Source organism: Sturnira hondurensis, unplaced genomic scaffold (assembly GCF_014824575.4).
Source record: "Sturnira hondurensis isolate 20B ecotype Veracruz unplaced genomic scaffold, ASM1482457v3 Scaffold0024912, whole genome shotgun sequence".
NCBI lineage: Eukaryota > Metazoa > Chordata > Mammalia > Chiroptera > Phyllostomidae > Sturnira > Sturnira hondurensis.
This window is the reverse complement of record NW_028097543.1, coordinates 307,334-328,436: the sequence shown is the minus strand read 5'-3', so window position 1 is coordinate 328,436 and position 21,103 is coordinate 307,334. Positions and strand designations below refer to the sequence as shown.

The 21,103-nt window shown below is 39.9% G+C and overlaps 1 non-coding gene across 1 annotated transcript; it reads left to right on the top strand.

The window, feature by feature from the left end:
- The first annotated feature begins 9,991 nt into the window (after positions 1 to 9,991).
- Positions 9,992 to 10,097, top strand: LOC118982105 (U6 spliceosomal RNA). Its single transcript, XR_005065484.1, has one exon. It is a non-coding gene; the product is annotated as a U6 spliceosomal RNA (small nuclear RNA).
- The last annotated feature ends 11,006 nt before the right edge of the window (positions 10,098 to 21,103 follow it).

The window sequence follows — 21,103 nt, the reverse complement described above, 5'->3', positions numbered from 1 at the left end:
AAAAATGAGCTCCCACCAGGCCCTTGTTAGGAACATTCATGTACTTACTCATCCTGGCTCTTGTGTCTTATAATTGAGTGGAAATTCCCATTCCCCAGTCAAGTTCTCAAACAGCAATCCTACCTCACTGATTTCTCTTTATTATGGTACTGTTCTCAGGATTATTCCTATTAACAACAATCTCTCCCCACCTTGTTGTGTTAATTGGTTACTCCCTTATCCTTATTGCTACTAAAGTTCATCCTGTTCTTTTTTCTAAATTATATTTTACTGACTATGCTATTAAAGTTGTCCTGATTTTTCCCCTTTCCCCCTTCCACCCAGCACCCACCACTCCTTCAGACAATCCCCCTACCATTGTTAATGTCCACGGGTCATGCGTATAAGTTCTTTGGCTACTCTATTTCCTATACTGTTCTTTACATCCCCATGGCTATTCTGTAGCTACCAATTTGTACTTATTAATCCCATCATCTCTTCACCCATTTCCCTACACCCCTTCCCATTTGGCAACCATCAAAATGCTTTTTGTACCCATGACTCTGTATCTGTTCTTCTCATTTGCTTAGTTTGTTTTTGAGATTCAATTGTTGGTATATATGTATTTTTACCATTTTATTGTTTATGGTTTTGATCTTATTCTTAAGTAAGTTCCTTTAACATTTCATTTAATAATGGTTTGGTGATGACGAACTCCTTTAGTTTTTCTTGTCTTGGAAGCTCTTTATCTGCATGTCAGTTTTAAATGATAGCTTTGCTGGGTGGAGCAACCCAGCTGCGTTGCTGGGTAGGTCTGTGCTTTTCATGTCTGAATATTTCTTGCCAATCCCTTCTAACCTGCAAAGTTTCTTTTGAGAAATCATCTGACAGTGTTATGGGAACTCACCTGTAGGTAACTAACCTCCTTTCTTTTGTTTCTTTTAAGGTCCTCTCTTTATCTTTAACCTTTGATATTTTAATTATGATGTGTGTTGGAGTGGACTTCTTTGCATCCATCTTGTTTGGGACTCTCTGTGCTTCCTGGACTTGCATATCTATTTCCTTCACCAAATTGGGGAAGTTTGCTTTCATTATTTTTTTAAATAGATTTTCAAATTTTTGCACTTTCTCTTCTTTGGCACTCCTGTGATGAGAATGTTGGAGTGCTTGAAGTTGTCCCAGAGGCTGCTTATACTATCCTCCTTTTTTTGGTATTCTTTTTTCTTCTTGTTGTTCTGATTGGTTGTTTTTTGCTTCCTTATGTTCTAAATCATTGATTTCATTCTCAGCTTTATTTGCTCTACTGCTGTTTTCCTGTAAATTGTTCTTTATTTCCATTAGTGTATCTTTGGTTTATGATTGGTTATTTTATGCTGCTGAGGTCTTCACTAAGTTCCTCATGACCAGTGTTTTGAACGCTGCATGTGACAAGTTGGCTATATCCATTTCATTTAGCTCTTTTTCTGGAAATTTGATCTGCTCTTCATTTGGGCCATGTTTCTTTGTCTGCTCATTTCAGCAGCCTCCCTGTGTTTGTTTCTATGTATTAGGTAGAGCTTCTTTGATTCCCTATCTTGGTAGCATGGCCTAATGTAGTAGGTATCCTATAGAGTCCAGTGGCACAGCCTCCCCTATCACCCTGGGTACTCGAGGCATGCCCTTCATGTGGACTGAGTACACTCTCCTCTTGTAGTTGAGGGTTGGTCACTGTTGGCAGATCAATGGGATGGATTTACCCAGGGCAGTCAACTGCACGGACTGGCTGTGACCAATGGCCACCAACTGCTGCCCTCCATGGAGGGTCAGGTGTGCAGGGGCAGTGTGGTGGTGCTCTGACATGGTCTGTAATTGTCTATTGGGTGCGCTGACCCTGGGGTATCCCAGGTAGTGTAGGCCGAGGACAGTCCCTACCTGTGTTTTGCCCTGGGCCACTCTGCTTGAGCTCTAAGGCAATCTGAGATGGCTGCTATTTGTGCTGGGCTTGGAGGTTCCCAAGTGAAACCAAGCTGTTAATGTAGTCTGGCTGCTGCTAGTGCTGGGCCTGGGGCTCACTGAGGCCAGCTGTTTCATGTTTGATAGGATGTAGGAAGTTGTGCGGCATGAACCAAGGCCAGCCATTCATATGGAGTAGTAGATTGGGTGGGTTCATATGTCGGATGGGGCAGAGTCTCTGGGAATCTCCAAGGCAAGTCAAACAGTGTTAGCCATGTTTATGGAGTCTTAAATATAGCACCAGCTTGCTGGCTCTGTAGCTCTGTGGGGGGAGGGTTCAGAAAAGGGACAATGGGTTCTGCTCACCTTGATGCCAGACGCTTCAGTTATTCCCTTTATGCCACTGCTGCCCCAGTACTGGAGCTCAGAAGGAATGAGTCTGAGTAGGTGGGTCCATGTATGGGTTTTTAAAGAGGAACTGCTTGGGGCTCCACAGTTTCTTCCACCGACTCAATCCCCATTGGTTTTTGCAGCCAGAAGTTGTGGGGACTTATCTTCCTGCCACTGGAACCCTAGAGTGGAGGGCCCGGTGTGTGGCTGGAACTCTTTGCTCGTGAGATATCCCTCCCAAATTTTTATCCACAACAAGTGGGTGTGGTACCAACTCGTTCCTTGTCTGCACCCCTCCTACAAGTCTGGATGGATGTGGTTTCTTTTATTCTGTAGTTGTCAGACTTTCATTCAACTTGATTTCTGACACTCTGAGTGATGGTTGAGTTATATTTTAGTTGTAATTTTTATGCAGTTGTGTGAGGATGTGAGCCTTGTCTGCCTACACTGCCATCTTAACCAGAAGTCCATTCACCCTGTTCTTGAAAAATCACTCCTTCAGTTTCTTATGATCACTTGACATTCTCTTCCTACCTCACAGTATATTATTGGCAATCCTGACTAATTTGGGGTCATATCCTTATCCAAGTTACTTACATATATATTTTTTTTATTTGGGGGCTGATATCTCTATGATATGCAGTATACAGAACCACAAATTTCATGTCAACCCATCAGAAAGCACAGTTGTGTTCAGCCTTTCAGCCTCAAGGTTGTTTTTTTTTAAGATTTGATTTATTTACTATTAGAGAGAGGGGAAGGAGAGGGAGAGAAACATCAGTGCATGAGACATCCATCAATTGGTTGCCTCTCACATGCCCCCATCCCAGAGCCCCATCCCTAACCCAGGAATGTGCCCCAACTAGGAATTGAACTGGTGACCCCTCAGTTCACAAGCCGACACTCAGTCCACTCTGCCACACCAGCCAGGGCTCAACTTGTTTTGTTATGCCTGTGATTATGTTAATTTAGGGGCTATGGTAACTTTGGCCTGACCCCCAGACACATGCTAATCCACGCCTTGTTGTGTCCTCAGGAAGCATGTGGCTTCTTTTTGTGCCAACAGGTGCAGGCATCATCTCTATATCCCATAATCTGTCAGTCAGCTCTGCTTACATGTCCCACTAGCACTCCACACTTAATTAGTTTCCTCAACGTTAAGCTTCTCCTTAACTTCCTCTGTAAAGTGCCTCCTCTGACCCCCTTCCCCTGGGAAGTCTGGGGTTAACATACCTCCTCTGTGCTCTCATGGCATCTTTTATCACAGTGAATTGTGCTGACCTCTTTATTGGTTCCTCCTACCCCAGGCTGTGAACTCCTGGATTAAGGATAGAGACTGTCTTCTCCTTTGAATATCTCACACCTAACATGTCATCCAGCAAATGGCTAAATGCTCAAAATAATATATTTAAATTTTTTTAATTTCAAATACTTTCAACTTACAGAAAATTGTATACAAAAATAGGAAAAAGTACTTTGACATACCCTTTACCAAGATTCATGTTGTTAGCATCTTGTTCTCTCTCCCCACCTTCCCACACACCCTTTTTCTGAAACATTAAAAGTAAGTTGCAGGCATTATTTCCCTTTGCCCTTTAACACTTCAACGTGTTTCCTAAAAACAAAGACATTGTGTTATATAAATGCAGTGAAGTTAGCAAATTCAAGAAATACAACATCAATACAGTATACTATTATATAATATACAGGTCATATTCAAATTTTGTTAATTGTTTCAAGAATGTCCTCCACCACTAATTTTTTTCTGGTTCATGATCCACTCTAGGATCATACACTGAATTTAGTTGTCATATCTCTTAATTCTCTGAAGTCTCCTAAAATCTGGAACAGCCCTTTACCTTTCTTTACCTTTCATGACATCAACATTTTAGAAGAGGACATGCCAGGTATTTTGTTTAATGTCCTTTAATTTGGGTTTGCCTGATGTGTCCTCCTGATGAGAGGTTATGCATTTATGTCAGAAGTAAAACAAAAAGGTAGGTGATGATTGTTGGTGATGTTAACTTTGATTACTTGGTTAAGATAATGTCTGTCATATCATTCCACTGCAAAGACACTATTTTTCATTTTGTACTTAATAAATGATGTGTGGGAAGATACTTTGCAAGTACATAAATAATATGCTTCCCATAAAACTTTCACTCATTAGTTTTAGGATCCATTTATGACTCTTGCCTGAATCAATTATTACTATGGTGGTTGCCAAATAGTAAATTCCTACAGAAGGGACACCTTCATAGCTAGGACAGCAGCCTCTGATTGGGTGCAAGAATGGAATCTAGGTGGAAACAAGCTAGCAGCTTGGTTCTAAAACACAATGAAATTTTATAGTGCTTGGAAACCTTAGATGAGGTCCATTCTTTGGCAAGCCCCACTAGCCTTTATTAGGGCCCCAAATGGATTTCATGGCTTTCCCAAGATGGTCTCCATGATTTTTGCTCAGTAGGCCCCATGCCTGACTGCTCTTATTATTTTCATTCAAAACTTGGCAGCAGAGGTGGTAAAGGAATGAGGGGTACTGTTGCTTTCCATTTTGACTCATTTGACTAACATAAAATAGATTTCAGTTTTCTATACAAGCTCTTTTGCTATTCTGGAGACCCTCATATTTCAGCATTCGGATCAAGGCATCATTTTTATGTGGATTCATGTACAGAAAAGGGGGGGCACCATGACTGCATGGAGGGCAGAGAGAATATGTGGTGAGGCTATTTCTTTTGGGAACTGTATTAGCTTCCTAGAGTTTCCTTAAAAAATATTACCAACTGGGTGGCTTAAGACAACAGAAATTTATTCTCTAACAGTTCCAGAATCTAGAAGTTTAAAATCAGGGTGTGGCAGGGCCATGTTCCCTCAGAAGCCTGCAGGGGAGGATCCTTCCTTGCCTCTTCTAGCTTCTGGTAGCCTCAGGCATTTTTTGGCTTGTAGTTACATAACTTTAGTCTTGGCCTCCATTTTCACGTGGTCTTTATCTTCACATGGCCTTCTTTCCTCTGCATCTCTGTATGTACTCTCTATGTGTGTGTTTGTATCCAAATTTCTCTCTTCTAAGGACATCAGTCATGTTGGATTAAGGTCTACCCAAATGACATCGTCTTAATCTATTTCCAAATAAGGTCACATTCACAGGTACCCAGGACAAGGACTTGAACATATTTTTTTGGAAGTTAGTTTAACCCACAACAGGAACTATGTTTGAAATCCAACTCATTTGATAATACAAAATGGAGTGCCATTTGCTATAGTGCATCAGCCCAGTGTAACAGGGCCCTCTGCTAACTCTGGTTTTGGTTGGCTTTGCCAAACATGTAAGGAAGGAAACTGAGCAGACAGAACATGCTCAGCCCCCTTGAAATAGACTTTAGGAATAATTTTCAAATGATCACAAGCTATCTATGTAACCATTAAAAAAAGGACAGTAATAGAAAACAATCCAGTCTGTAGGGCTCTAGCCCCTACATTCCTCATAGAATTCTCATAAGTATGATATAGATTTGTCACCATTTGTCAGGTGGGGAGCATCAGACCCAGAAAGGTGAAGTAAATTCCCACAGATCATGCAAATACTGATAGGAAATTCCATGCAGAGCAGAAGCATGTCTCTGAAGCATAGAGCCTGGCTCCATGGTAGGCACTCAGTAAATATTTGTTGACTGAATGAGTGAATGAATAAGTAAATCTGTGACTACAGGTGTCGTCTTCTTTTCCTGATCTGTTACTATTTCCACTGTATCTCACAAATTACTGTCGATGAAAGTATAGTCTCAAGACAGTGAGTGGAATATAGATGTGACTGGGTCAAATTAGATTTTTTGCTGTATTTGACAACTCTAAATTCTGTGGTTATAAGCACATCAGTCTATAATTCCTTTTTTCCCTGTTCCACTCCTGCTAAGCTGATCAAGAAGCCATTTTGTCAAGGTATTTAAGCCACTGACTTTAATTTTACTTGAACTATATAATATTTGTTAACAATTATATTTGTATCAAAAATGGGCCTTACCACATGGACAGTTTTTTTTAAGATTTTATTTATTTATTTATCTTTAGAGGGGAAGGGGAGAGGGAGAGAAACATCAATGTATGGTTGCTTTTTGTGCGTCTCCTGCTGGGAGTTGGCCTGCAGGGAACCGGCCTGCAACCCAGGCATGTGCCCTGACTGGGAATCGAACCGCGATCCTCTGGTTTGCAGACCTGCGCTCAATCCACTGAGCTACACCAGCCAGGGCCTCACATGGACAGTTTTATTAGAGCAATGTATCAAGGAAGTAAAGAATTCAGCATGTTACCTTCATATCTTTGAAATGGAATGTTGATGTTCCCTTATGCCTATTTCTGGGTCTTCATCAACAACACTGAATTAGCCAGGAAAGCTCCATTGAGCCTAGCCAGCAAGGATTCATTTACAATATACTGTGTGCCCATACCTGTGCTAGGTACTGTGGGGAGGGGGGGCAGGAAAACAGAAAGAACTCTCTCAAGGCATTCATAGGACTTGAACCCAGGTCCCTGTGACTCAAAATTAGAGAATAATATGAGACAGCTTATAGTCAAGTGCTTAGTTTCATATGCCAGATGCTATATCCCTTTATAACCTGTCCCTTACAACCACCTGTTCACACTGAAGGGCTCTGGTTCACTGTATTTGGGGATGTGGAGAGGGAAATCTGGTTCACATTTCCACATTTGACTCAAACTGCTCCTCTCTGAAGCTAGCCGAATTGTTATTCTTGCAAGTGCCTGACCTTCTGGGGCAATTTCTCCACATTTCTTAACCCCAGAAACAGTTTCCTCTAAGCTGAAAGGAGCCTCTCTCCTTTGGGTGGTGGCCAGTACCTCTTATTTCAGAACTATAAGACCCCTCTCCCTCCTTCCTACCCATATGCTTCTATTCACATCAAAGGCATGAAAGAAATTTAATTTGTTTCTGCTTTTCTTTTTCTGCAACAGGGAGAAGAGCTGGCTTAGTCAGATGTAGAATCCTTCCAGTGTGCTCAATGCATTACCAATCAAATACCTGCATCTGAAACACCAGATCTCTTGATGTTAAAATAAACAGGCACATGTGTTCTCTTGACTTTTTCCCCCAATGAATAAATTAAGATGGAAAAGGAAAAGTTTGTTCCTAATTCTATAGTTCTAATTCTCAAGAATCAGAGAGTCACAATGTGTGGGGGTAGAGCTCTCTCAAGAGAAAAGTTGGAAAAAGGAAGGCTTTTGTAGGGCACCTTAAAAATGTAGAGTTGTGCACTGGCTGGTGTAGCTCAGTGGATTGAGCTCGGGCCTGTGAACCATACCATCACAGTTCGATTCCCAGTCAGGGCACATGCCTGGGTTGCAGGCCGGTTCCCTGCAGGCCAACTCCCAGCAGGGGACTCAAGTAAAGCAACCATACATTGATATTCCTCTCCTTCTCTCCTTCCCTTCCTCTCTAAAGATAAATAAATAAAAATCTTTTTAAAAATTCAGAGTTGTGCTTGAGATTGTTTTAACTTTTTATTTTTAAATAATTATAGATTTACAATAAGTTGACCTTCTCACAGTCTTCCCCAATGATTATATTGTACATAATTATAGTGCCATATAAAGACCAGAAAGTTGACATAGGTACAATGTGTGTGAATAGTTATTTTATTGCAGGTATAGATTTGTGGAATTACCACCACAATCAAGGTATGAAATGATTCCATCACCACAAAATTCACCCTGGTTCACTCCTTTATAGTCACACCCACCCCACACCCCATCCCCACAATCTCTAACCCCTAGTAACTATTAGTTTGTTCTCTATCTGTATAATTTTACACTTTAAATAATACAATTTTCTTAAGAAAGTCAATTGTCACCTCTAATTTTCACAGACTCTGAGGGTTGAATTAGACAATTCTCCAACCTAATCTCCTGTCCTATGCCCAAATTTCCTCTACAATATCTCTTCAAACTGTCCATCTAGCCCCTATCACAAACTAGAACCTTATCCAGGATATTGGGAGTACTGAGCTGTTTGATACAAAAATTTTAGACTGAGGACATTGTTTCCTTCCATATACTTATTCAATAATTAGCAAAACTCTTATCTTTAAATTAAATGTTACAAAATGTCCTCTTGTGTACTGATTTTCCCATCATACCCTGTTCTATCCAAAAAAATCATCTCCCTTTTCTATGCCTCTTACCTAGTGAGACATGATATGCACAAAACCTGGAAAGCTCACAGAAAATTCCAGAAATTCTTTCCTTAACTGTAGATTAAATAGTTTGGCCTTCAGCAATTGAGCCTTTCAAATGTAAGTAGTTCATGTATGGAATTTATTTCCTGGGCTGATTGCAAGTGTGTTATCTACATATCTACAATGGTCATTCCTTGAGATAATCTGAAATGGAGCCCAACTCTCAGGACACCCTTGTGGGAAAGAGAGCTTTACAGGGCATTCTAGCCCGTAACATCTATAAGTCATGGCAAGACAAGGGTAGCTAACAGAAGTGAAGCCATGGAGATTCTATGGCAAGGATTAATTTGGAACCACATCTTCCTCTCCCCTGGACTGTTCTGAAATCTTTCTACTTTGTATGAACTTAACTTGCTCTTCACCTCACAAAGAACACTGTACTCTCAATTTGATAGCAACATGTACACAAATCCAGACTGAGACCCATTAGGATGTGCCCTTTAGAAGAAATGACCTCAAACTAAAGCTTACCTCTACAGCCAGACCCAAAAGTAGAGGTGAGGTGTGTATCTCACTTTGGGCCAAGAGACACTGCACTCCAGTGAATGCCCTCTTCCTTCTTGAAGCCTGGGCAATAGTGCCCCAGCCCCCTACTTTCTGAATACAGAGTCCCTCCTTCCAGAACACTCATCACATCTCCATATATGAGGAGAGGGTGAGGAGCCATGAGGGACTGAAGGAGAGAATGTAGCTAGCTATGTGCCTCACTCCAAGTGCCATTGCTCTGGGCCCATATCACAGCCCAAAGACCTTTAATATGCATGATGAATGCAGCTACTCATGTCTCAACATTTTTCCCCTCACCAAATAACCCAAGTGTAATTTGTAATTTCCAAAGTGAATAGATATTTCCAAGTGATTTAATAATCCTGATATATTCTCAGCTGCCTTGATTTTATTTGGGGGATAATTGCATGGCTACTCTTGTGCTGTCTTTTTCTTTAACCTATGGTAAGTGGAAAGAAAACAGGGTCAGGTTATGATCTGGATGTCAAATTTCACCCTGTGTCTTCCTCACTGAGAGGCCTTCTTGTGTATGACAAGTAACTTCAATTTTCAGAGCCCCAGTTTCCTCATTTGTAAAAGAGGGATAAATAATAACTGCCCTCCTCATCTTATAAAGGTTAGCTAAACAAATATTATAAAAGTCATTGTAAAAGTTTCAGAGGGAAAATATACTGATTAAAAGATTCAAATATAGTATTTTTAAAAGATTTTATTTAGTTATTTTTAGAGAGAGGGGAAGGGAGCAAAAAATATCAATGTGTGGTTGCCTCTCACATGGCCCCCACTGAGGACTTGGCCCACAACCTAGGCATGTACCCTGACTGGGAATCGAACCTGACCCACTTTGGTTCACAGCCCTCACTCAATCCACTGAGCTACACCAGCCAGGGCCTCAAATACAATATTAAAAATACTATTTACATTTTTTGTCAGTGCTTATTTTGGCAGCACATAAACTAAAATGGAATGATACAAAGAAGATTAGCATGGCCTCTGTGCAAGGACGACATGAAAATCTGTGAAGTGTTCCATATTTTTTCAATTAATATTTGACAATGGAGGCAAGAGCATACAATGTAGTAGAGACAGTCTCCTCAACAAAGGAATGCAAATAGAGGACTCCTGGGCACAAACAATGGGGGGATTGACTGTGGGGGTGGAGGAGCTGGATAGAGGTCAGTAATAGAGAAAAATGTAGGCCAAATATAACTGAACAATAATAAATTTTAAAAATAAAAATAAATGGTGTTGGGAGAACTAGATTGGTCCATGCCAAAAAAAAAAAAAGAATCTAGACCACCTTCTTATACCATACTCCAGAATAAAATCAAACTGAACAAAAAACTTAAATATAAATCATGATACCATAAAAATCCTAGAGAAAAACATGTGCAGGAAAATTTTAAATAACTCATGTAACAATGTTTTTATTGGTATATCTCCTAGAGCAAAAGAAATAAAGGAAAATATAAACAAATGGGACTACATAAAATTAAAATGCTTCTGCACAGCTAAAGAAACCATATCAAAATGAAAAGGGGACAATAACCAGAGGCCAGGAAGATGGCAACAGAGTAGGATGGAAAGGATTCCAGCTCCCGTACATATGGGAGAAAATCCTGGCAGATCTACTGAGGAACAGCACAATCAACCAGCAGTTCCCCAGCATTTATGAAATTGGGAGACCAAAGATTGTGATGGATGCTGAGGGACCAGACAGCGGCAGGTCAGTGGGGTCTCAGGAACTTGAGTGGAGACAGGAGCAGCGGCAGCCCCAGTGCAGCCACAGTCAGGGTCCAGAGGCATCTGTCTAGGACCAGCGCCCAGTGCACAGAGCGGAGGCATCTGCCACAGGAGCCTGGGCACCCAGTGGCAATGGTGGGCGACCAGCGCCGGTCATCAGCTTCCTCCCTCCCTATCTAAGCAAGGCTGGGCAACACCAGGCAGAGACCTGTCTGCTTGAGTTTACAGAGAGGGTAACAAGGATAAAGGGCCGTGTTCAACTGCTGACTCTGTGGTCACCAGCCCAGGAGAATTGAGAGGCACATTGTTGCCACTGGTCTGGATGGGGATTGGGCTGGGCTGAGAGGCAGGCTTTCTGGAGAACTTTCTTTTGGAAAGTGGACTGAGGTGTTCTCCTGTGACAGCAGCTTGGCTTGCTTCCCACCTAGCCTGGCAGCCATCGCAGCTTGGGTTGCTTCCCACCTAGCCTGGCAGCCATCCAGAGGAGGGGCGGAAGCATTTGAGTCCTGCCACAGGACTGGGAAAAACCATGCCAGATCCCACGGGACCCAGGCATCTGGCGGGTGTATGGGCGCCCGCACCGCAGTCTGGTAGTCTGGCTGTCGGGTGAGCACGCGGGTGCGCCTACGCATGTACCCCAACCCACAGAGAGGTCCTGCTGCAACCAGAAAAACCGGTTTGGACAGTTTGAAACCAACAAGGGAAGGTGTTTATTTCTTTGTTTTTTGAATAATCTTATATATTTTTTAATTTTTATTATTGTCTTACCTTTCAATACTTTGTTCCTCTCCTTTCTTTTTTCCTGTTTTAGTTCTTCTTCCTTTCTTCCTAAACTTATCACTTTTTCCTCCCTTCTCCTGCCTTTTTTCTTTCTTGTTTGTTTGTTGCTTTGTTTTCTTTTACCCGCAAGAGACACAAACAAGTGGGAACTGCGAAAAGACCAGAGTGGGTCCCAAAGAGGGGGCATCTCAACAATAGAGAGAGACAAATTTTACTTTGCTAAAGCAGAGTAACCACAAATCGCTGCATTTGTATTTTTTCATTATTCTCACTTCTTTTATATTTTAATGGTATCTTTGTATTCCTCCTCTTTCTGTATAGGCTTCTTAGTTTTGGCTGGTTATATTGTATTATTTGACAGGTTTCCCCTGTTCTTTCCTCCACAGTATACTGCTGATTTTCTATACTTCATGCCACTTGTTTTCCTTTAGCACACAACCCAAAGTTCTATACCCCCTATTCAGACAGATCACATAGAGTCTGTCATATGATTATTGCTCTAATATTATCGTAAATAATAGTTGTTCTATACAACTGTAAATACTTCAAAACACATCTCCTGGATCTTAGCCCACTTTACAGTTTCCTGAATTCTACTACTATAGTGACTAACTCTACTTGCTCACATGCTACACCTATTTACTATTCTTTACTCTCACCTTACCTCAAAATCTGACTGCTGAAAACCTCACTGCTTTCTAGATCCAACTGACAAGCCTTCCCTCCCCAACAAGAGACTCATCTTTTGTCCATTCTTTCTTAAAAGTGGCAAGTTGAGTTGAAGATTACGGTTAACACTATATATAGCCTAAAGATCTTCTATCTCTTCTCTACCTGATGTGACTGTAAATATCATAAAATATTCTTCTGCTGTCATAAACCATTTTGCCTCTGCCTCCAACTAATCACACATGCACACACAAAAAAAGAGTAAATGGAAGCAGAGAACATCAAGATACCTGCAAGAGACTGCACCACTGAATTCCACAGGTATTCTATCTATCACAGAAGTTCACACAACCAACCTAGGGAGTCAGAACTGATCAATTTAAGAAGCTGAGGCTAACAAGAAGAGTCTCATGAACAATGGGAAGACAAAGAAACAATGCCCAAATGAAAGAAAATGTGGAAGCCTCAGAAAGAATATTAGATGAAATAGAGGCAAGTCAGCTATCAGATATTGAATTCAAAGCACTGGTTATCAGCAAATTCAAAGAGCTCAAACCAAACTACCAGGAACCACAGGGGAGCTACAATGAACTCACCGCAAACTATATCAACATGAAAAAGGAAATAGAAACTATCAACAAGGGCCAAGAGGAAATGAAGAATACAGTTTCTGAACTGAAGAACACAGTAGAAGGAATCAAAAACAGGATTGATGAAGCAGAAGATCGGATCAGTGAGTTGGAGGACAAAGTAAACAAAAAACTCCCAGAAAGAGCAAGAAAAGGAAAAGAGGCTCAGAAAGAATGAAGAGAGATTAAGAGAAATGCAAGACAATATGAAATGTAATAATATCTGAATAATAGAAATACCAGAAGGAGAAGAAGAAGAACAAGGGATAGAAAACCTATTTGAAAGAGTAGTGATGAAAAATGTCCCTAATTTGATGAGAGAAAGTCACACAAATCCAGGAATCACAAACAGTCCCAATCAAGAGGAACCCAAAGAGGCCCACTTCAAGACACATCATCATTAAAATGGCAAAATTCCAAGACAAAGATAGAATCTTAAGGCAACATGGGAGGAAAAGAAAGTAACATACAAGGGAGCCCCAAGAAGGTTAGCTACTGATTTATCAATGGAAACACTCCAAGCAAGAAGAGAATGGCAAGAAATATTTCAAGTAATGAGAACCAGAGGCCTACAACCAAGGCTACTTTACCCAGCAATGCTCTCAGTCAAGATAGAAGGCCAAATAAAGAGTTTCCAAGACAAAAGAAGTCTAAAAGAATACACTTCCACAAAACCAGCTCTTCAAGAGATAATAAAAGGACTGATTTAAGGAAAGGAAGGAAAAGAGAGAGACATAGAGGAACACAGGTACAGAAATGGCAATGAATAAGTACCTATCAATAACAACATTAAATGTAAATTGCGACCTGACGGGGTGGGCATTTTTTCCTATTACTGAGGAGAAAGCCAAACCCAACAAGGCTATGAATCCTGCCCGAGGCTGCAAAACTACGAAGCAGCAGAGCCTGGATTCAAAGTAGAGGGACCTGCTGTTCCATCAATAGGATTATCCTTTGTCCTGGAAAACCCGAGTCCTGAGCAGACTGGATGGTTGGTCACCCCAAGTCAAACTAAGTTGGACTAAAAAGTTGGGCTATGAATTGTCACACTGGGTTCCCCTCCTTGGGCTCAAGAATTCATCTGATGGTGTGTCTTGTGAGCACAATCGCCTGGGAAAGTTCTGTCTAAAAAAAACTGTGATATCAGGATTTAAAGAAATAATAATAACATTAAATGTAAATGGATTAAATGCTCCAATCAAAAGACATAGAATAGCTGAATGGATAAGAAAGCATGACCCACACATATACTGCCAACAAGAGACCTGCCTCAGGACAAAAGACCATCACAGATTAAAAGATAAAGGATGGAAACAAATTTTCCAAGCAAACAGACAAGAAAAAAAGGCGGGGTAGCAATTCTCATATCACACAAAATAGACTTCAAAAAAAAGGGCCATAAAGAGAGAACCAGAAGGTCACTTCATAATACTCAAGGGAAGAATCCACCAAAAAGACATTAACATTGTAAATAATATGCACCAACATAGGAGCACCCAAATATATAAAGAAAATCCTAGAGGACTTCAAGAAAGATATTGACAGCAACACAATTATAGTAGGGGATTTTAACACCCACTGTCAAAAATGGACAGATCTTCCAAATAAAATATCAATAGATATTGTGGCATTAAACAACACCCTAGATGAAATAGACTTAACTGATATATATAGAGAGAGCCCTTCATCCCAAAGAAGCTAAATACACATTCTTTTCAAATGCACATGGAACATTTTCAAAGATACACAACACGATAAGACACAGTCAGGGCACATGCCTGGGTTGCAGGCCAGTTCCCAGCAGGGGACTCACAAGAGGCAACCATACATTGATACTTCTTCTCTCATTCCCTACCCTTTAAAACATAAATAAATACAATCTTAAAAAAAAAAGAAAAGAAGAGAAAGGACACAAACACAATCATAAATGAAAGAGGAGAGATTACAACTGATACCACAGAAATAGAAGGGATTGTAAGAAATTACTACTTCATAGTAATTACTACTTCATTGTATGCCAAGAAATTTGAAAACCTAGGTGAAATGGACAAATTTCTAGAAAAATATAATCTTCCAAAACTCAATGAAAAAGAAGCAGAAAACGTGAACAGACCAATAACATCAGATGAAATTGAAGCAATAATCAAAAAATTCCCATCACACAAAAGCCCTGGATCAGATGGTTTCACAGGAGAGTTCTACAAAGCATTTAAGGAAGAGCTAACCCCTATTCTTCATAGACTATTCCAAAAGATCCAAAATAATGGGAAACTCCCAAACTCTTTTTATGAAGCCAGCATCATCCTAATTCCAAAACCAGATAGAGACACAACAAAAAAAGAAACTTCAGCCAATATCACTGATGAACATAAACACTAAAATCCTCAACAAAATATTGGCAAATTGCATCCAACAATATATCAAAAAGATCATACACCATGACCAAGTGGGATTCATCCCAGGGATGCAAGGATGGTTCAATATTTGCAAATCAGTAAATGTAATACATCATATAAACAAAAGCCTAGACAAAAACCACATGATCATATCAATAGACACAGAAAAAGTTTTGATAAGGTATAACACCCATTTATGATAAAGGTACTCAGCAAAGTGGGAATAGAGGGAGCGTTCCTCAATATAATAAAGGCCATATATGAGAGACCTACAGCCAACATCATACTCAATGGGCAAAAACTAAAAGCTTTTCCACTAAGATCAGGAACAAGACAAGGTTGTCCACTTTCACCACTTCTATTTAATATAGTATTGGAAGTTCTAGCCACAGCAATCAGACAAGAAAAGGGAATAAAAGGCATCCAAATCGGAAAGGAGAAAACAAAATTGTCACTGTTTGCAGATGACATGATAGTGTACATGGAAAATACTATGGACTCTACCAAAAAACTACTACTAATAAATGAATTTGGCAAAACAACGGGATACAAAGTCAATATCCAGAAATCAAAGGCCTTTTTATATACTTACAATGAATCAGCAGAAGCAGAAATCAAGAAAAAAAATCCTATTCAATATAGGAAAAACAAAACTAAAATATCTGAGAATAAACCTAACCAAGGAGGTTAAATACCTATATGCAGAAAACTGCACAACACTGAAGAAAGAAACCAAGGAAGACACAAACAAATGGAAACATATACTGTGTTCATGGATTGGAAGAATTAACATCATCCAAATGTCCATACTACCCAAAGCAATTTACAGATTCAATGCAATACCTATTAAAGTACCAATGGCATATTTCACAGACATAGAACAAACACTTCAAAAATTTATATGGAACCCTAAACAACCCTGAATAGCAGCTGCAATGTTGAGAAGGAAGAATAAAGTAGGAGGGATCACAATACCTGATATCAAACTGTATTCCAAGGCCACTGTCATCAAATCAGCCTGGCAATGGCATAAAAACAGGCACATAGACCAATGGAACAGAACAGAGAGCCCAGAAATAAACCCAACTCTCTACAGTCAATTAATATTCAACAAAGGGGGCAGTAACATAAAATGGGGTAAAGATAGCCTCTTCAAGAAATGGTGTTGGGAGAACTGGACAGCTATGTTGAAGAAAATGAAACTTGAGCACCAATTTACACCATACACCAAAATAAATTCAAGGTGGATAAAAGACTTAAATATAAGCTGTGACACCATTAAAGTCCTAGAGGAGAACATTGGCAGGGAAATATCAGATATTTCACATAGCAACACTTTTACTGATATGTCCCCTAGAGCAAGGAATATAAAGGAAAGAATAAATAAATGGGATCTCATCCAAATAAAAAGCTTCTGCGCAGCTAAAGAAAACAGTATTAAAATAAAAAGACAACCAACTGTATGGGAAAACATATTTGCCAATGATACCTCAGACAAAGGTTTAATCTCCAAAATATACAGAGAACTCACATGACTTCATTCTAAGAAGACAACTAACCCAATTAAAAAATGGGGAAAGGACTTGAACAGACACTTCTCCAAGGAAGACATACAGAGGATCCAGAGACACATGAAAAGATGCTCAATATCGCTTGCTATCAGAGAGATGCAAATTAAAACCTCAGTGAGATACCACTTTACACCCTTGAGAATGGCTATCATAAACAAAGCAATAAACAACAAATGTTGTACAGGATGTGGGGAAAAGGGGACTCTGATCCACTGTTGGTGGGATTGCAGACTGGTACAACCATTATGGAAAACAGTATGAAATTTTCTAAGAAAACTAAAAATGGACCTGCCTTTTGACCCAGCAATTCCACTGCTGGGATTATATCCTAAGTACCCTAAAACACCAATCCCAAAGAACCTATGCACCCCAGTGTTCATAGCAGCACGATTTCCAATAGCCAAGAGTTGGAAGCAACCTAGGTGCCCATCAGTAAATGAATGGGTCAAAAAATTATGGTACATATACACAATGGAATTCTATGCTGCAGAAAGAAAGAAGGAGCTACTACCCTTTGCAACAGCATGGATGGAACTGGAAAGCATTATGCTGAGTGAAATAAGCCAGGTGTTGAAGGACAAATACCATATGATCTCACCTCTAACAGGAAGCTAAACAACAAAACAAACAAGCAAGCAAAATAAAAACAAAGACACTGAAATAGAGAATAGGGGGACAGCGACCAGAGAGGAGAGGGGAGGAAATTTCAGGGGAAAAAGCAGAGGGATTAAGAGGAACTAGTGTAAAGGACACATGGACAACAACTAAGGGGGTGGAAATGGGAGGGAGGTGGGGAGCATGGGGTATTGGGTTGGGATGGAAGTAAAAGACAGGAAATTGTACTTGAAAAATAATTAAATAAAAATAAAATAAAGTCAATGAAATAAAGTAAAATGAATAAGGAACTGGCTAGGAGAACATATTTGTCACTGATACCTTGGACATGGGTTTGATCTCCTAACTATAAAAGAACTTATAGGACTCAACACCATGAAGACAAACAATCCAGTTAAAAAAATGGGCAAGGAAACTGAACAGATGCTTCTCTAAGAAGGACATACAGAGGGCCCAGAGACATATGAAAGGATGCTCAGCATCACTAGCCATAAGAGAGATGCAAATTAAAACCATAATGAGATACCACTTCGCACCAGCCAAATGGCCATCATCAGTAAATCAGCAAACAAGAAGTGCTGGTGAGGATGAGGAGAAAAGGTAAACCTAGTCCACTGTTGGTGGGAATGCAGACTAGTGCAGGCACTGTATAAAACAATATGGAATTTCCTCAAAAAATTAAAAATGGAACTGCCTTTTGACCCATCAATTCCGCTACTGGGAATATTTCCTAAGAATCCTGAAACAGCAACTCAAAGGAATTTTGCATCGTTGTGTTCATAGCAGTGCTGTTTACAATAGCCAAGAATTGGAAACAGCCCAAGTGCCCATCAGTAGATGAGTGGATTAAAAAACTGTAATACATTTACACAATGGAATGCTATGCAGCAGAAAGAAAGAAGGAACTCCTAACTTTAGTTCCTAACGTCATGGATGGAACTGAAGACCATTATGCTAAGTGAAATAAGCCAGTTGGTGAAAGACAAATACCATATGATCTCACTTTTAACAGGAAACTAATGAACAAAATAAACTAAAGAGTAAAATAGAACCAGAGACATAGAATCATGGAATAGACTGACAGCTGTAAGAGGGAAGGGGAGGGGAAGGTGGGGACTAACTGAAACAAGGTGAAGGGATTAGTCAAAGAACATACATAAGGACCCGTGGACACGGACAATTTTGGGGGCACTGACTATGGAAGTGAGGGGTGGGCTGGGTGGAGGAGAGCAAAGGGGGAAAAGTGGGACAACTATAATATAAACAAAAAATACTTAAAAATTTTTAAAATTTCTAATGTTTAGGAAAACATTCTTAAAGTAGCTTAAAATGTGATCTATTTTACCTTAGGTGGCTTTTGTGGCCTATTTGAGTCAATTCTTAGTATCTATTGTATTTATTAGCATGAGGGCAATGTTGGCCATAAAATATCATGAAATCTGTGTTAAACAAAAATTAACTTCTACAGCTTAAAGCTTTTTAAAAGGAAGGCTTTATGGGGCCAAATGCTATCCAGAAAAGAACTAGGTCCTGGGACCTTTAGTCTAAACCACTAGCAGCATTGTCAGATGGAAAAGACAATATGCCCGCTGTCTTGGAGTTGCAGCCTGTTTTATACATTATGTTTTGGGAAAGAAAGATGTAAATTGTTTTGAAAGAATTTACATTGGCTACAGATAAGGAAGACAGGAAAAGGTGAAGCAGCGGCAGCTCTATGGTAGGTGCATAGTCCTTAAGAAAGAAATATTTACTGCTTTTTATTGGTTAGAGGCCACAGTCCTGAAAGTTTATGCATATACATGATGCAGTGGCATCTAGTAGTTAGCTAATAGATGCCTGAAGGTTGATTGAAAGCTCCAGCAGACATTCAGGAATGTGAGCAGTCTTGTTAGTTGCCCCACAGCTATTAACTACTTAACTATTTCTGTTTCTTACTCTCCAGCTGCTGTAATTTAGAACATCTCAGAATTTTTCTCTTGTCATCCATTTATAATGTGGGATTAAAAAAAAGAATGTGAAGTGAACCAAGTAGTTCTTTATGAGGCAGAGAAGATACACTAGCAATTTGATTTTATGCATAAAGACATTTGGCCTCATTGAGCCAGTATGTTTACTACTTTTAAGTAGGATTACAGCTTCACAACAGCAAGTTGTGAACAGGCCATCTGACTATAAAGTAGAAAGTGAATCATAACCCCTGTGGCAGTCTATCACAGGTCAGTTTGTGTGCCTTTTCACCTGGCCTTTTGTGTGTGTGTGAAGGTGGATTGCCCTGAACTAGATCTCTGGAGTTTCGAGTTGAGAATTTCATTGGGTTCCTGCTAGAGGCTAATTAATTATCAAATTAGCTCATTGCAAAACCAAGTAGCCATGCTGATCCATTAATGTAGGTTCCCAGTGTCATTAGGGCAGCCGAGAGAAGGAAATGGTCCAATATTCTACGATTAGAGGGAAGATGTTCCTGAGATCTAAATTAAAAGTTCCTGCTAAAGTAGGGACATACTCCAGGAACTATTATTTTTCTACCTTTCCCTGTAAATACCTCTTTCAAAAAGCTACTCAGAAAACAAAAGGGCCTATTGCATTGCCCAGCTGTGCTCAGGCATTTAAAGCTTCCTTTTCAGTTTAAGCAATTCACACTCTAACAGAGCTATATAGGCTTAGACCACCCCCAGCTGGTTGGAAAGTGAAACAGCAGTCAACTACCTGCCCTCCCTGCCCTGCCTGTCAGTTGTCAAACTGGTCTGATTTTTTATTGCATTTACCAGTCATTTTGGTTTACAGAAAAATGTTTTGTTCTGGGAGAGCTTGTGGTTTGCAGTTCGGTTCATATTTGGATCAACAGTAACAGTCAGGGGGAGTAACTTTGATCATCACTCCAGTTTGGGGTTTTTTTTCCTGACTGCTCTGAAATGTTTAGTTATCTACATGATGCCATAACAACTTCTTGGAAAGCAAAGAGGTCTTTCAGTGGAGCAAGTGATTGCTTGCATGAGAGCAGTTTGTTTTTCTTTTTTTATTTTATTTATTTATTGTTCATTGTCATTCAAGTATAGTTTTCTGCCTTTTATCCCCAACCTAGCCCACCCCCAGCCCTCCCCACCTCCTTCCCATTTTTCTGTTATTGTTGTTGTTATTTGTAAAGATAACTGGTTGTTTTTGTGTTGGCTAAAAACACACTATATCCTTTGTTTTTTAACTGAGTTGCCCTAAAAGTGAACTAGCTGAGAGATAGTATGCTACAAATGGTAAAATCATAAACTCTGAAACTTGACAGATCTCAGTTTACTAGTTACAAGATCTTAGGTCAATACTATCTGAGCTTTAGTTTTCTCATTTATAAATTGGGCATGATAATATCTGCCTTGATGTGCTATTGCAGGATTGTTAGGAGGTTGTGTCTACTCTGGACCAGGCAGTCAGTGCTTCCTAACTTTTAATGCATATACAGATTGCCTGAGGACCTAGTTAAATTGCTGAGCCCAATTCAGTCATCCTGGGGTGAGGCCAGAGTCTTCATTGCCAATTAGCTCCCATGCTGCTGGTCCACAGGCTACACTTGGAGTTACAAGGCTCTACATATCAATTGCAAAGTGCCTAGCACAGTTACTGTTTAATACACGATCACCCCAAAATAATTC